Source organism: Pelobates fuscus, chromosome 2 (assembly GCF_036172605.1).
Source record: "Pelobates fuscus isolate aPelFus1 chromosome 2, aPelFus1.pri, whole genome shotgun sequence".
Taxonomy (NCBI): domain Eukaryota; kingdom Metazoa; phylum Chordata; class Amphibia; order Anura; family Pelobatidae; genus Pelobates; species Pelobates fuscus.
In genome coordinates, this window is record NC_086318.1 from 210,942,589 (window position 1) to 210,959,293 (window position 16,705).

Below are 16,705 nucleotides of genomic sequence, written 5' to 3' on the forward strand. Positions count from 1 at the left end.
TGCAATGTGTGAGGTGTGCAGTGTGTGTGTGTGTGTGAGGGGGACAGTGTATTAGCAGTGTGTGTGTGTGTGTGAAGGTTGCAGTGTGTACGTGAGGGCGGCAGTATATGTCAGGGGTGCAGTGTGTGTGTGGGTCAGTATGGGTGTGTGACAGTTACAGTGTGTGTGTGGGGCAATGTATGTGTGTGGGGGCAGTGTGTTTATGGGGGGCAGTGTGTGTATGTGGGGGCAATGTGTTTATGGTGGGCAGGGGCAATGTGTGTGTGTGTGTGTATGGGGGGGCAGGGGCAATGTGTGTGTGTGTGTGTGTATGGGTGCAGGGGCAATGTGTGTGTGTATGGGGGGCAGGGGCAATGTGTGTGTGTGTATGGGGGGCAGGGGTAATGTGTGTGTGTGTGTATGGGGGGCAGGGGCAATGTGTGTGTGTGTATGGGGGCAGGGGCAATGTGTGTGTGTGTGTATGGGGGGCAGGGGCAATGTGTGTGTGTGTATGGGGGGCAGGGGCAATGTGTGTGTGTGTGTGTGTGTATGGGGGCAGGGGCAATGTGTGTGTGTGTGTATGGGGGGCAGGGGCAATGTGTGTGTGTGTATGGGGGCAGGGGCAATGTGTGTGTGTGTGTATGGGGGGCAGGGGCAATGTGTGTGTAGAAGAAGGATAGGGGGGAGGGGGGGGCTTTTTTTGTTTAATGTGTGTGTGTGGTTTTTTTTTACATTTAATAATTAAAATTAATATAGAATTTATGTCCCCCCTCCCTTCTTACCTTTACTGGGAGGATTCCCTGGTGGTCCCAGTGGGGATTCCCTGGTGGTCCCAGTGGTAGGAGTGAACTCTAGCCCGCGCTCCAGGGCTAGAGTTCACTCTCGCGAGATTTGGAGCGTTGCCGTGGTTACCGCGGCAACGCTCCAAATCTCGCGAGAGGAGGACCCGGAGGAGCTGCTGGTAACAGCTCCCGGGTCCTCTCTCCCTCCCCTGCCGGTCGGCTGTCAGTAATGTGCCTGCGCACCGGGGAGGGAGATCACTGATCTCCCTCCCGGTCTGCAGGCACAATGTAGGGCTGGCACTTGGGCAATGTCAGCCCTGCATTAGCCGGCAGGGGAGAATCTCGGGGGGGCAATTGCCCCGTTGCCCCCCCCCTGGATCCGCCACTGGGTCCTCTATTATCTAGTAGAAAGCAGAGTCATTTCTTCTTCTTGCATTTGTTTATACTAAAAGGATGTGCAAAGGTCTTCCCTATCATCTACTCTACATATATCTCTAAAACCTTCATAATTACAGAACTATTCCAACTATTTCCCACTAGACTCCATTACAGCATCCTTCACATTTACCCACATTCAATGTTCACATAGAGGATGCTCAGGACTTCCCTCTTATCAGAGCCACTTATCAGTTGAGGAATGCGTAATTCCCCATTGTACACAGGCAGCCGCCCTTCACAAACACTTTAACCACACGTACAACCCCTTTGTCACAGCTTACCCTAGTTGGAGTCCGAAGTGCAGAGAAGTTTGCTCACTCTTGCAGATAAACACAGCCCATGGTAACCAGATAAGAAGCTACCTGGGCTCTGAATCTGTGCACGGGGGCTTAGGCCGGAACAGAAACCGGGTATGAGGAAACAGACAAGGGCAAATCCAGAAGAATAGTCAGACATGGTTCCAAAGGTTAGGTCAGGCAGCGAACAGGCAAAAACGAAGATCCAGAAGCCAAGTCAGTCTTTAAGCAACAGGAACATACATCATGAAACAACAAACTGACTCTGCCCTCAGGGAGAGGCAGTGTTATATAGGTGGATAATGATCCATCTGCCTCAGGTGGACTTATATTGACAGACAGGTGGGAGCCACTGGTAAAGTTCAGCCCCCTAGTGCTGCAGGCAATGCCAGATAAACATGTTTAGATCCAAAGTTCAGAAGTGGCTCAGAGGCAGGCTTAGGATGCAAAAGGCCCCAGGTTCAAATCCCCTGTTGGACACTTATGGGGTGGCCACTCCTAGCCATCTGGATGGCACGGGGAGAACCATGCCAGTACCCCCTCTTCAGGAATGCCCTCCAGGCGTGAACAGGTTCTTCAGCAGGAGTGGAGTTTGCGGCATGCAATGCCTTCTCGAACATTTGTAAGTCCTTTTTGCAGACTACAGTACCATTTGAGGCATAGGTATATATTTTTTGAGCATGCTGGAAGTCGTGTTGGTACTAGCTAGAACAGGAGTATTTTCAGGAGGCGGTGCAGCCGTTTCTGGAGCATGAGGTAGAGGTATCACAGAGGTCTTACTAGCAGGCTCCTGAAGGGCATTGGCAGTGTCAATTACCGTAGTCTGAGTACCTTTGGCCATAGATAAACATGAACAGGTATGATAACAGTGCTGGCAATTTTCAGACAGAAGTGCATTGCGTACAAGGTAGATCTGAACAGTGCCCAAACAGAGAGCCTGAGGCCTAGGTGGGCATGTAGTGCACACAGAGATAAAGTGCCCTCTTTTTCCGCAGTAAAAGCAGAGACCATGGCCTCTCCTCCGGTCTCTTTCATCAGGAATCAGTTTGGTCTTGACAAGACCTATCTCCATAGGTTCTTCGGAGTCAAGAGGAACATCGGATACCTCTGGAGTTTTTCTAGGAATCGGTGTATTAGGAGGCAACAAGGTGGTGTGGTGTTGGTACTGGGTTTTCCTGTCTCTGGTAATTTTGGATCCTCTGGAACATGGAGCAGACCTTGGAGCAGTAGATTTTCTAGAAGTCGTGCACTGCAAGTCCATTGCAGTCATGAAGGTCCCCCGGCTGTCGAGGACAGGACTCTTAGCCAGCAACGTATGGTGTGTCAATGTCTTGATCCATCTAGACAGCAGGTTGATAGCCGCATGGACCATGATAAAGCCACTGGAATATGTCCGAGGTTTTAAGGCAAATAAAATGACACATCCATCACAATCACAATCCACCGTAAAGCCCTGGAAGGATGCACGGCTACTGTCAAATCTCTGGCATGAACACAAGCATCTTAGAATATGCAGGTTCCGGGGCTGGGCGTACTGTGCCTTGAAGAAACTGAACTTCTCGCTGCAGCTCCGAAACAGTCTGGGCCAGGCTGGACACTTACTGGGTAAACATCTTGCACATCTCTGCGTACTCCATGTAGGTCAGTTCATTATGTCACGGTTTACCTCAGTTTTAGTCCGAAGTTCAGAGATGTTTGCTCACCCTTGCAAATAAACACAGCCCACGGTAACAGATAAGAAGCTACCTGGGCTGTGAATCTGTGCACGGGGACTTAGGCAGGAACAGAAACCAGGTACGAGGAAACAAACAAGGGCAAATCCAGAAAAATAGTCAGACACGGTTCCAAAGGTCAGTGCAGGCAGCAAACAGGCAATAAGAGATATGTGTGAGTGTACCATAGAGACTCTCCAAGGGGTATGACATTTTCAGGCATAGAAATAGTATGTCTAGGTAGGAGGGGGGGGTGACCTTGATTTAGGCCTCAAAAAAAGAGAATGCTTCTGGATTTATAAACTGGACACTGTGGCACCCAATGGCCTCCATGAGGGCTTCACGTTCGCTCCCTATATTGGCAGTCAAATACAATATCTGGTTAATTAAATATGTTTTCTTTTTGGGATAGATTATAATTTCAAAATATTTAGTTTTATGTTATGTATATAATGTTCATGTACTTCTGGAAAGGGATGCTTTATACACTGTGCAGTGCTCTCTCTCTCAGTGGTCCCCCGTAAGCAGGTCATTAGATGCTGAAAGTAGGTTAGGCATACGAGTGAACCTGTGGGGATGGTAATGAGGCCCGTGTGAAACCCCTGTGAGAAACCCGTCACCAGGTAATCTACGAGATGCCTAGCTGGGTGTGAACTCAGGTAGTAAACCAGGATGTCAAAGTTAACGTCAGTTAGTCATTACTTGTGTGACAGTCGGGCTGGGCACATAGTCTTGTTGTGCGCTCTGAAGCAGATGGAGCAGATGTGCAACAACCAGCATGCACTTGGACTGCATGTCCCGGTATTAAAAATATTGCACGCCTGCATCTTGCCCAGGAATGAAATGGGTCTGCCCAGCTTGTCTCTCTGCCCGCCTTCTTGTCTTGTGTGTGGGTGAAGGAGTAGTGGGAAGTGGAAGTGGGAGTCAAGTCTTTGGAGTGAGAAGTAGAACTACGAGTGGCACAGGACGGGGGCCTCAAACCGGCCACGTGATGGCAAAACAGTTCTGTGTTCATCTGGCACCAGACATTTCTTATGTTGAACTGTGCCAGATGAGTAGCTGCCTTGGTCGATGCTGACTTATGATAGTCATAGAATGGGGACCCTCCGTACTTGATGCCTAAGACAACTACCTTGCATGTACGAGTCAAGCTCTACCCTCCTATGTGGGTATTGTGCAGAATAACGTCACGATAAATGTCAAAGGCGATAACAACCTGGGGGAAGGAAAGTAACTTGTTAAGTCGAGGATCTCTGGCTTTTAAGACCACTGAAATGTCCCCGTAATTATAAACTCTATTCTCTAGGATGTCTTGAGAGGCTATTAGTAATGACACTAGATTTACAACCTTTTCAACCAGAATTTCCTTCTTATGGAAGCTGGAACAGAGTGAGCCGGTGAGACATATGGGGAGGGGGAGGGGGAAGGAGGGGTATGCCAGCCTGAAAGGCTGAGACAACCAGGGAGGGTGGGGCGGGTTGTCAAGTCACTTGGGGTGGTTATGGCTGCTTCCACTTGTAGCAGCCTGTTCAGGGTATGGAGGTTGACCAAAATAGCAGTCAGGGTCTCCTGAGAGGAAACTACGGTGTTAGTTGGCGGCCCTTGTGAACATAGTGCAGTGCCCTGTTTGTGGCCTGTGTTGTCAGGAGCCTGTATAATTCTGCCTTTTTAGAGGTAGCTGGAAAGGGGATACCCCTGCATCTATATGATTTAATTATAAGTATACTTTGATATATATCTCAAAATACACTTATGATGAAACCACAGATGCATTTTATATGTATAATATATTATAAAATTATGTAATTATAATATATTATACCTATATAGGAAATAAAAGTGTGTGTGTGTGTATATATATACAGGGAGTGCAGAATTATTAGGCAAGTTGTATTTTTGAGGATTAACTTTATTATTGAACAACAACCATGTTCTCAATGAACCCAAAAAACTAATTAATATCAAAGCTGAATATTTTTGGAAGTAGTTTTTAGTTTGTTTTTAGTTATAGCTATTTTAGGGGGATATCTGTGTGTGCAGGTGACTATTACTGTGCATAATTATTAGGCAACTTAACAAAAAACAAATATATACCCATTTCAATTATTTATTTTTACCAGTGAAACCAATATAACATCTGAACATTCACAAATATACATTTCTGACATTCAAAAACATAACAAAAACAAATCAGTGACCAATATAGCCACCTTTCTTTGCAAGGACACTCAAAAGCCTGCCATCCATGGATTCTGTCAGTGTTTTGATCTGTTCACCATCAACATTGCGTGCAGCAGCAACCACAGCCTCACAGACACTGTTCAGAGAGGTGTACTGTTTTCCCTCCTTGTAAATCTCACATTTGATGATGGACCACAGGTTCTGGATGGGGTTCAGATCAGGTGAACAAGGAGGCCATGTCATTAGATTTTCTTCTTTTATACCCTTTCTTGCCAGCCACACTGTGGAGTACTTGGACGCGTGTGATGGAGCATTGTCCTGCATGAAAATCATGTTTTTCTTGAAGGATGCATACTTCTTCCTGTACCACTGCTTGAAGAAGGTGTCTTCCAGAAACTGGCAGTAGGACTGGGAGCTTGACTCCACCCTCAACCCGAAAAGGCCCCACAAGCTCATCTTTGATGATACCAGCCCAAACCAGTACTCCACCTCCACCTTGCTGGCGTCTGAGTCGGACTGGAGCTCTCTGCCCTTTGCCAATCCATCCATCTGGCCCATCAAGACTCACTCTCATTTCATCAGTCCATAAAACCTTAGAAAAATCAGTCTTGAGATATTTCTTTGCCCAGTCTTGACGTTTCAGCTTGTGTGTCTTGTTCAGTGGTGATCGTCTTTCAGCCTTTCTTACCTTGGCCATGTCTCTGAGTATTGCACACCTTGTGCTTTTGGGCACTCCAGTGATGTTGCAGCTCTGAAATATGGCCAAACTGGTGGCAAGTGGCATCTTGGCAGCTGCACGCTTGACTTTTCTCAGTTCATGGGCAGTTATTTTGCGCCTTGGTTTCTCCACACGCTTCTTGTGACCCTGTTGACTATTTTGAATGAAACGCTTGATTGTTCGATGATCACGCTTCAGAAGCTTTGCAATTTTAAGATTGCTGCATCCCTCTGCAAGATATCTCACTATTTTTGACTTTTCTGAGCCTGTCAAGTCCTTCTTTTGACCCATTTTGCCAAAGGAAAGGAAGTTGCCTAATAATTATGCACACCTGATATAGGGTGTTGATGTCATTAGACCACACCCCTTCTCATTACAGAGATGCACATCACCTAATATGCTTAATTGGTAGTAGGCTTTCGAGCCTATACAGCTTGGAGTAAGACAACATGCATAAAGAGGATGATGTGGTCAAAATACTCATTTGCCTAATAATTCTGCACTCCCTGTATATCTACACACACACACACACACACAGTCACGTATTAAGGGTGTGTGTGTATGTATATATATATATATATGTGTGTGTGTGTGTGTGTGTGTGTGTGTATATATATACATATATATGTATAATATATACACGCGCACATATTATATTATATTCCATGCATGCTTAAACTCCTTTACTGTGTTAACCTCTACCACTTCAGCTGGAAGGCTATTGCATGCATCCACTACCCTCTCAGTAAAGGAATACTTCCTGATATTATTTTTAGGGGGGCGTGTCCGGCAGCCAACCAAGATGGACGTGTGAGCCCGGAGCTCCTCGTGGCGCCCGCCTGAATACCGCCGCTAATCCGCACATCCCGCTCACCGCACTCACCTAATGGGTCGCACAAGGAAGCCCACTGACACGGGAGGCACCCCGAGGCCCACGGGTCCGGGGGGGGACAACACGATCCGGTCCTACCTGCAATCCACGGCCCGCGCACGATCGCCGCAACCGGAAATGGAGGCCGCAAACCAAGCACCGGACTCCACTCCATCCACCCCGGCCAGGCACTCACCAGCACCCTCCTTTGCATCAGAGCCTCAGATGCCGCCGGAGGATGGATGGAGGGAGATACTGCCTAACCTCCTCACAAAGGCAGACTTCGAGGCCCTCTCTGACCGCCTGGGCCGCGTAGTACGCGAGGAAGTGGCCCAGCTCCGTGTGGACATGGCAAAAATGGAGGCACGCATGTCTGTGACAGAAGCAGAGTCCAAAGCCCTCAGGACTGACCTGGAACACACCACCACAGCGGTCACCAGCCAAGAAGCTGATATGGCATACCTCACCACGTGGATAGATGACCTGGACAACCGCGGCCGCAGGCTGAACCTACGTGTCCGCGGGGTGAGAGAGGGAGGCCCGTCTGAAAACATCACCGAAAACTGACGGCAGAACACACACTGAAGGAAGGGGGGAGGGAAGGGGAGGGAGTGGGGACAAAGGGGAAGGAAGGGGGGGGGGAGAGAGGGGAACATAACAACTTAAATGTCCACCCCAGGACACCCATGAACAGCTTGAACAGGGCAGGCGAGGGGGAAATAGAGAACCTCAGGCAGCACGTGCAGCTGGAGGGAAGCGAGAACTAACCAGACGTAATGCCGACTGGAAGATGCATCTTGAACCTGGTGTATACACTATGTCAAAAGTATAGGATACTGAACACGCACTACACCAGACACGCGCACCAAGCGGCGCAACACACCCAGCCACGGCACCAGCTTACTCCATAGACTGACACGCGCACCCGCTCGATACACAAGCCTCCCAAGCGATATGACACAGAGGCACACTGAACCACAACGGAGGTACAAACTGCCCCACCGCGACCCTAGATCCCAAACCACAAGTAACAGAGTCGCTAACCAGCAAGAGCAATGGTACCCCAGATACGGCCCCCCGTGACTAACCAACCCGAGTCCCCATCGAACCACAGGGACATACCAAACCACCGAGGCACACGACCAACTCCCCCAAACTACCACAAGGCCCATAACATCTAGGTCCCCCCAGTAGAGCCGCGCACACAATGAGACAGACGGAACGACCAACACGCCAGAGTGCCATAGGGCATCTACACAAAAGCACCAACATGCACGGAACACACCAAACGACCCACTTACATACTGCAGAGAGAGAATGAGCGGATGCACGACCTCACAGCCACCGATGAGACGGGAAACCACACTCCAAACCCAACACCGGAACTCTAACACCTATACAGACCCAGCTGGGCGACCTCCGACACATTGCCCGACACCCCCATAGGAATAGGACACACGGCCCCCTTAGTGGAAGGGGACGCGCACACCCCAGAGTCGACACGGTCCCTCCAACAGGCCGGACACACAGTCGAACCAACGGGATAACTGTCCATTACCCTATACAGACACTGACCTCCATAGGCAGTGCACACACACACAGGGCAGGTAAATAACACACACACAAACACAACTACACAACGCACCCCACACAGACACGTGCAAGCCCTACACTCCCACCACCTCCCTCCCCCACCCCCTGCCATACCCACCAGTCCCCCGTGGCCGTCCACGGGATGCGGGCCCCGGGACCGAGCGGATTCGCGCGGGAGGACCTGAACATCGTCTCGTACAACGTACACGGACTGAACATCAGGGAGAAACGGACGAGACTACTACGAGACTTGAAACACTACACGGCGTCGGTAGCCTTCCTGCAGGAGACCCACTTTCAAGAGGGCAGAGCACCGGCCCTGAAAGACCGCAACTTCCAGGTGGGATACTTCAGCAACAACCCCGACAAGCGCACGCGGGGAGTAGGCATTCTCTTCTCCAGACTTGTCCCCTACACTGAGAAAGCCACCACCAGCTGCAACCAAGGTAGATACATATTCACCAAAGGCACAATCCTAGATCAAACATACACATTCGCCAACGTGTATGCCCCGAACACAAAACAACACCAATTCCTAGGACGCACGCTGAACACCTTGATGAAATTCACAGAAGGCACTCTAATAATCGGAGGAGACCTGAACCTGGCGTTACACCCGGACCAAGACTCCTCATCCCCACAGAACGCAACCCCGCACAACAAGTACGCGAACACACTGCGCCTCCTCCACCACCACCAATTAGCAGACTGCTGGCGGGCTATGCACCCTATGACCCGCGATTACACCTTCTACTCAAGGACCCACTCAACTTACACCAGGCTCGACTACTTCCTCACGCCGCACCGAAACTTGACCTTACTCACCAGCGCAGAGATCTTGCCGATGACATGGTCAGACCATTGCCCGATCCGCTTACGGCTGCAGTCACCACTGTTCAGACCCAGACAAATGTCATGGCGGCTGAATGAATCACTTCTATCAGACAAGACGGTGGTAGATAAAATCGGCAACTCCATACGGACATACTTTGAGGTAAACGAGACAGACGACGTGACGCCGCTGACATGTTGGGAGGCACACAAAACAGTGATACGCGGCCAGATCATCGCACAAAGCGCATCCCGCAAGAAGGCAGCGACACAAGAGATCCTCGACCTCAGCCAAGACATAGCAACCCTAGAAGCTAGACACAAACGCACTCTGGACGCGACAACGTACAGGGACCTGGTGGCCAAACGAGACCAACTCACCACACACCTCAACCGTTCGATACAACGCTCATACCAACACTACAAACACATGATACACGAACACGGAGACAAGTGCGGGAGGCTACTAGCGAACCTCCTCAAACACCGCAAAACCCAACTCTACATTCCGAAAATCAAGGACACAAGACAGCAACTCAGACACCGACCAGACCACATATCCACAGCGTTCCGAGCATACTACCAGAACCTGTATAACCTCCGCCGAACTGCCCCAGGAACTACGCGAGCGAGCATAACTGAAAACATTCGAGACTACTTGAACTCCGCAAACGTGCCTGACATAGGTGACGCAGCACGAGAAGCGCTGGAAGCACCCATAACGCCAGAAGACATAGCGTATGCCATCAAGAGAGCGAAAACCGGCAGAGCACCAGGACCAGATGGCCTCCCCCTCCAGTATTACAAAACATTTACACTAGACACGACACCGAAGCTCCTGAAGGCACTAAATTCCATCCAAGATGGGGCCTTACCGACGGCCCAATTCACTTCGGCCAACATTACCCTGCTCCCGAAAGAGGGGAAGGACCCAACACTGTGCCCCAGTTATCGCCCGATATCAGTACTTAACACGGACCTTAAGCTTCTCGCTAGTATCCTCGCAACCCGGCTGGCGCCACTGCTCCCCGAATCAATCCACCCAGACCAAACGGGTTTCATCCCAGGTAGAGAAGTACGGGACAACACCATCAGAGCCCTGAACATCATAGCCCACGTCAAAACACAACGGACGCCAGTGCTACTCCTGTCAACTGACGCGGAAAAAGCGTTCGACAGGGTAGACTGGGACATGATGTTCGCCACCCTACGACAATTTGGCATAGGGGCAAGATACCTCACCTGGGTGACGGCACTCTACACTCACCCGACGGCAAGGATCAGGATAAATGGCGCATTATCAGACCCGTTCCACATCCTCAACGGGACCAGGCAAGGCTGCCCACTCTCGCCCTTATTGTTTGCAATGACACTGGAGCCCTTCCTCAATAGGATCCGACAGAACACAGATATACAAGGAATGAGGATTGGACACTCGCACCATAAAATCCTGGCCTACGCGGACGACCTCCTGTTCGTGGTCACGAACCCGGAGACCTCCCTCCGGGCCATACAGGGGGAATTTGAACAATACGGCCGACTATCGAACCTCCAAATCAACGACTCAAAGTCGGAGATCTTAAATTTAAACATCAACCACGCACTGAGTGCCACGATCCGGAGACAACACCCATATCGCTGGTGTGACCACCGGATGAGATACCTGGGGGTCTGGCTCATGCCCAACCCAGCAGACCTATACACACACAATTACCTCCCCATGCTAAAAAAGGCAACGGAGGAACTGCACAAATGGAACTCCAACTACATATCATGGCTAGGAAGGGTAAATGCGGTCAAAATGACGCTGCTTCCCAAACTACTATTCATATTTCAAACAGTCCCGATAACAGCCCCACCAACCTTCTTCAAGACTCTGAAAACGGAAGTCCGTAAATTCATATGGAAGGGCAAGTCTCCCCGGGTAGCGCACGCCCAACTAATCCTCCCCAAACTCCGCGGGGGACTGGCACTGCCAGACTTTGAAAAGTACTATCACGCGGCACACCTCACGAGAATCATCAGTTGGACTGTGGCCAGCGGCACGAAACCATGGACCCAACTAGAGTCAGACACGACCAACTGCGACCTCAGAACACTACCTTGGATCCCGAAAGAAGCATACAAACATAAACACATCAACAACCCATTTGTGGCGGCCACCATGCGAGTCTGGCACGGACAAGGCACAAGGCAATACCTAACGACGGACCCAGGCCCACTCCTCCCCTTGAAAGGCAACCCAGATTTCCCGGCAGGGGACATGAGCCCAACCCCATACCCAATAGGGCACAAGCCAATCATCCGCATGAAGGATGTCCTTCGGAACCCCTTCGACATCCGACCGCTGAACGAACTATTCCCGGATAGACCGCATACATTTGCGCACACACTCCAGAGGGCACAAATGACACGATACGCCCGATCCATCCCTCAAAAACCATCTCTCCTGAGAGACCTAACAACGTTTGAACACATCTGTATGCAAGGCAAAGAGCCGCCGCGCGCCATATCACAAATCTATACGCTCCTAATCACGAGCAGATATATACTAGCACCCCCGTGCATCAGACAGTGGGAGGAGGAACTAGAAGAACCCATGACAGAGGCGGAATGGAACACCCTCATCACCTTGATACAGAAAACGCCAGGCTCACCACGCCTACAGGAGAACTCCTACAAACTCTTCACCAGGTGGTACTTGACACCAACAACGCTCCATGCAAGAAACCCGGAGATACCAGACACCTGCTGGAGATGCGAGGGGGCAGTGGGGACGTTCACACACATCTGGTGGACATGCCCCAAGATCCACCCATACTGGGAGACGGTCCGGAAAACTATACATGAAGTAACGGATTAATTACTGCCTGAGACCCCAGCCGCCTTCCTTCTACACAAAACCACCATGCCGACACAGACATACATCAGATCCATTATTCCCAGACTACTCAATGCAGCCAAAGCGACCATCCCCATCTACTGGAAGCAAACTACTACACCCCCACTGAGTCGCTGGATAGAAGAGGTGGAAGCGACGCGAAAATTTGAGGACCTGAAAGCCGACACCACGCGACAAAGAGATCGCTACACTCAACGCTGGTTTCACTGGCTACGCCACACCGCGTCGGATCCCTTCCAAAGCCGCCTCGCAGCAAACACCCCTGAGAGGAACGAGCGAGAGGGAGACGGGCTCGAGCGGGAGTCCGGGGAGCCCGGGGGCTGAACGGAACGGGGCGGCGACGGGGGACTGGAAAACAGAAAACAGGCCACCAACCCTCCCCTCACCCACCCATCCATGACACATCCACACACACTAACATACTCAAAATTTGACTTCGGACACGAGAGAAAGTTACACCACCATATGAAGTGCAGGGGAAGCACACCGCGACCACAACCAACCACAGGCCAAAATGATACACGCATGACAAACTTAACCCACACAACACAAACACCGGAGTACATTCCGAGAGCTTACGACGAACAAACACGGTATGACCAAGACGTGACAAAGTAATATAATTGCTCCCACACCACAGACTCGAACACAGGAGACACGGGCCGCGACAACGACCCCCCCATCCCACACATCAAATGAAAAACTAAATCCTGACCCGCGCATTAGCTGAACAACCAGTTAGGTAAAAGCGACAACATGACCAAAGAATGAGACACGCCCAGACCAGAGGAACTACATAGCGACAACCCAAGGGCATGAACCCACCTGGAACACTGGATACAGTGCTGCCCATAGGACCGCAACAAGCCCCGCTCACACCACGCACCCATACAATACACAACCACACACTGCCTTCAAAACGCTCCAACCGCACATAAGGCAGGCGGCCACCTCTGTAGATACGACACACAGCGCTACAACACGCGACAAAACCCAAAACACACACAGGAACACGCCCACACTCATCGAACTACACACACACACGAACCAAACTCAAGGCAACACACGCACTATGACAGATGATAAAGATGCAAAAACAGCCCCCGAGCGGGCAACCAAACGCTACACCAGACGTAAGGAGAACCATGCCTCAGTGCAGGTAGCAAAGCGTTATGTACAAAGTTATGAAAACGAAGCCTCAGCGCAGGCAACTAAATGTTGTGTTTGATGTAATGAGTAAAAAGCCTCTGCGTAGGCAACTGTATGTTGTGATGGATGTAATGAGTAAACGCCTCTGCGCAGGCAACTGCATATACAGATTGACGCAAAGAGAAACATGCCTCTGCGCAGGCAACCGAACGTAATGATTGAATGCAATGGTAACCCACGCTTATGACATGATACCAATAAAAATATTTAAAACTGATATTATTTTTAAACCTTTGCCCCTCTAATTTAAGACTATGTCCTCTTGTTGTGGTAGTTTTTCCTCTTTTAAATATGGTCTCCTCCTTTACTGTGCTGATTCCCTTTATGTATTTAAATGTTTCTATCATATCCCCCCTGTCTCGTCTTTCCTTAACCTTTCCTGGTAAGTTTTATCCTGCAATCCATGTACCAGTTTAGTAGCCCTTCTCTGAACTCTCTCTAAAGTATCAATATCCTTCTGAAGATACGGTCTCCAGTACTGCGTACAATGCTCCTAGTGAGGTCTCACCAGTGTTCTGTACAATGGCATGAGAACTTCCCTCTTTCTACTCCTAATACCTCTCCCTATAAAACCAAGCATTCTGCTAGCATTTCCTGCTGGTTTCGTAATACATCTGCCTACCTTTAGGTCATCTGAAATAATTACCCCTAAATCCCTTTCCTCAGATGTTGAAGTTAGGACTCTATCAAATATTCTGTACTCTGCCCTTGGGCTTTTACATCCAAGATGCATTATCTTGCACTTATCCACGTTAAATGTTAGCTGTCACAATTCTGACCATGTTTCTAGTTTTCCTAAATCATTAGCCATTTGGCTTATCCCTCCTGGAACATCAACCCTGTTGCAAATTGTAGTATCATCAGCTAAAAGACATACCTTAATATCAAGACCTTCTGCAATCACTAATAAAAATATTAAAGAGAATGGGTCCAAGTACAGATCCCTGAGGTACCCCACTGGTGACAAGCCCATGCTTCGAATATACTCCATTGACTCCAACCTTATGTTGCCTGTCAATGAGCCACTGCCTTAACCATTCAACAATATTGGAATCCAAACTTAAAGATTGCAGTTTATTGATTTGATAAGCCTTCTATGTGCAACAGTGTCAAAAGCCTTACTGAAATCTAGGTAAGCAATGGTTTCCATTACTTTCCCCACTACTGAAGTAAAGCTTACTGGCCTATAGTTGCCCGACTCCTCCCTACTACCTTATGAATGGGCACAACATTCGCTAACTTCCAATCTTCTGGGACTACTCCTGTTAACAATGATTGGTTAAATAAATCTGTTAATGGTTTTGCTAATACATCACTAAGCTCTTTTAATAACTTTGGGTGTATTCCATCAGGCCCCATTGACTTATTTTTCTTTACTTTTCCTTCATTTTCATCTGTAAATACTGAACAAAAATATTCATTTTAACTTAGACCTTTTTCCACTTCTACATACCTTCCTTCTTTTGATTTTAATCTAACTAAACCTTGTTTTATTTCCTTTTTCTCATTTATGTATCTAAAACATGTTTTTTTACTGAATGAGCTATTTTCTAGACATGTGCAACAGTAACATTTTTGTTTCGTACGAATGATTTCGTACTAAATAAAAATGTAAATCGTCAATCCCGAATTTTGTCTGCAAACAATTCGTTTTCAAACTAAATTAATTTAAAAAAAACTGTTTTTGTCCATTAGGATGAAAACAGCACTGCGCATGCACAAATAAAAAGCAAGGAGGGAGCCGGCAGCACTACCAGCACCCTCCTTGTAATACAGGATACATATATATCCAGTTTTAAATGACAGCGAGCAGCCACTAAAACTAAATATAAATCAGTATGGGGGTCACTATGACCCCCATATTGATAAAAGGGAGGTTAAATCCTCCTGCATGCCCCTAATTGCGGCATGCCACCTAAGCAGCGAGCATCCACTTTCATTTAAATCTACTGGTGACTGGGCAGCTGGTGACTGGCCCCGGTCCCCTCATTCCCCCATGGAGGGGAACACAAATAACTAAAATGGGGGGACATAGTGCCCCCTCGCACCCTCACTCGTGACCTGCCAGTGGGAGCTATTAATATAAACGGGGGACCTAATGTCCCCCCTGGTCCCCACCCAAGAGCGGCAGATGGGGACCCTAAATAAATAAATAATGGGGGGGCTAATGTCCTCCCCAGGTCCCCACCCATTAACGGTGCGTGGGGACCCTAATTAGGTCGCCCCCATTATTTCTTTATTGGGACCCCACCTGCCTCTCATGGGTGGGGAGCCTAAATAAATAAATAATGGGGGGGACCTAATGTCTCCCCTGGTCCCCATCCATAAGAGGTGGGTGGGGACCCTAATTAAATACATAATGGGGGGGACCTAATGTCCCTTCCCAGGTCCCCACCCATGACCGGCGGGTGGGATCCACAAATAATAAAGAGACTAGGGGTCCCCAAGCCCCTAGTCACTCCCCCCCAAATACAAATACCCTACCTATTCCCCTCACCCTAATAATAGGGGAGGGGGGGCAATTATCTAAGCCTGTAAATACAATTTCAGACTTGTTTTTTTTTATAATTACTAAATGCTAACTTTTTGTTACTTTTTGTCACTATTATACACAAGATGTATGTACCGAAATTGCCTAATTAAAAAGTGATTGACAAAAAAAAATTAAAACAAAAAGACAATTGGCAATTGAGGGAGTGAGAGTCAACTAGTGGGCTTGATGCAACAGTAGCTGGCCATTTTCTTCTAATTGTTTTATCATGCTTAGATAGATCATTGAATAGATTATCAATTCTTCTGAATCTGAAACACACATTATAAACTTCCCTTTTGTAATAAAAGCATAGAAATGGGTTAAAAGAAATAAATATGTAATAGTCACCTGTTTCTTTTTGTGTTGTAATGATGAATACAAAGTTTTAGTGTTGGCTGATAGATGAGATATTTAGAAAGACATTGGAACATAACTGAGCTCTGAACAAGGTATTTCAGTTTACAGAATAAATTGACGTGTTTCGTGCATTGACATGACAGATCGCTGTTTTTAATACAGAGAGTATCCAAGTGCATTGCCCCTCCCAATTGCTAAATATAAATACCTACTTTTTCCAGTGTCACATTGTGTAGAGCAAAAAATCAAGTCGCAAGAGAGTGCTGAGGACGGACAACAGCTCAATTAGCCTGCCCTTCCTCT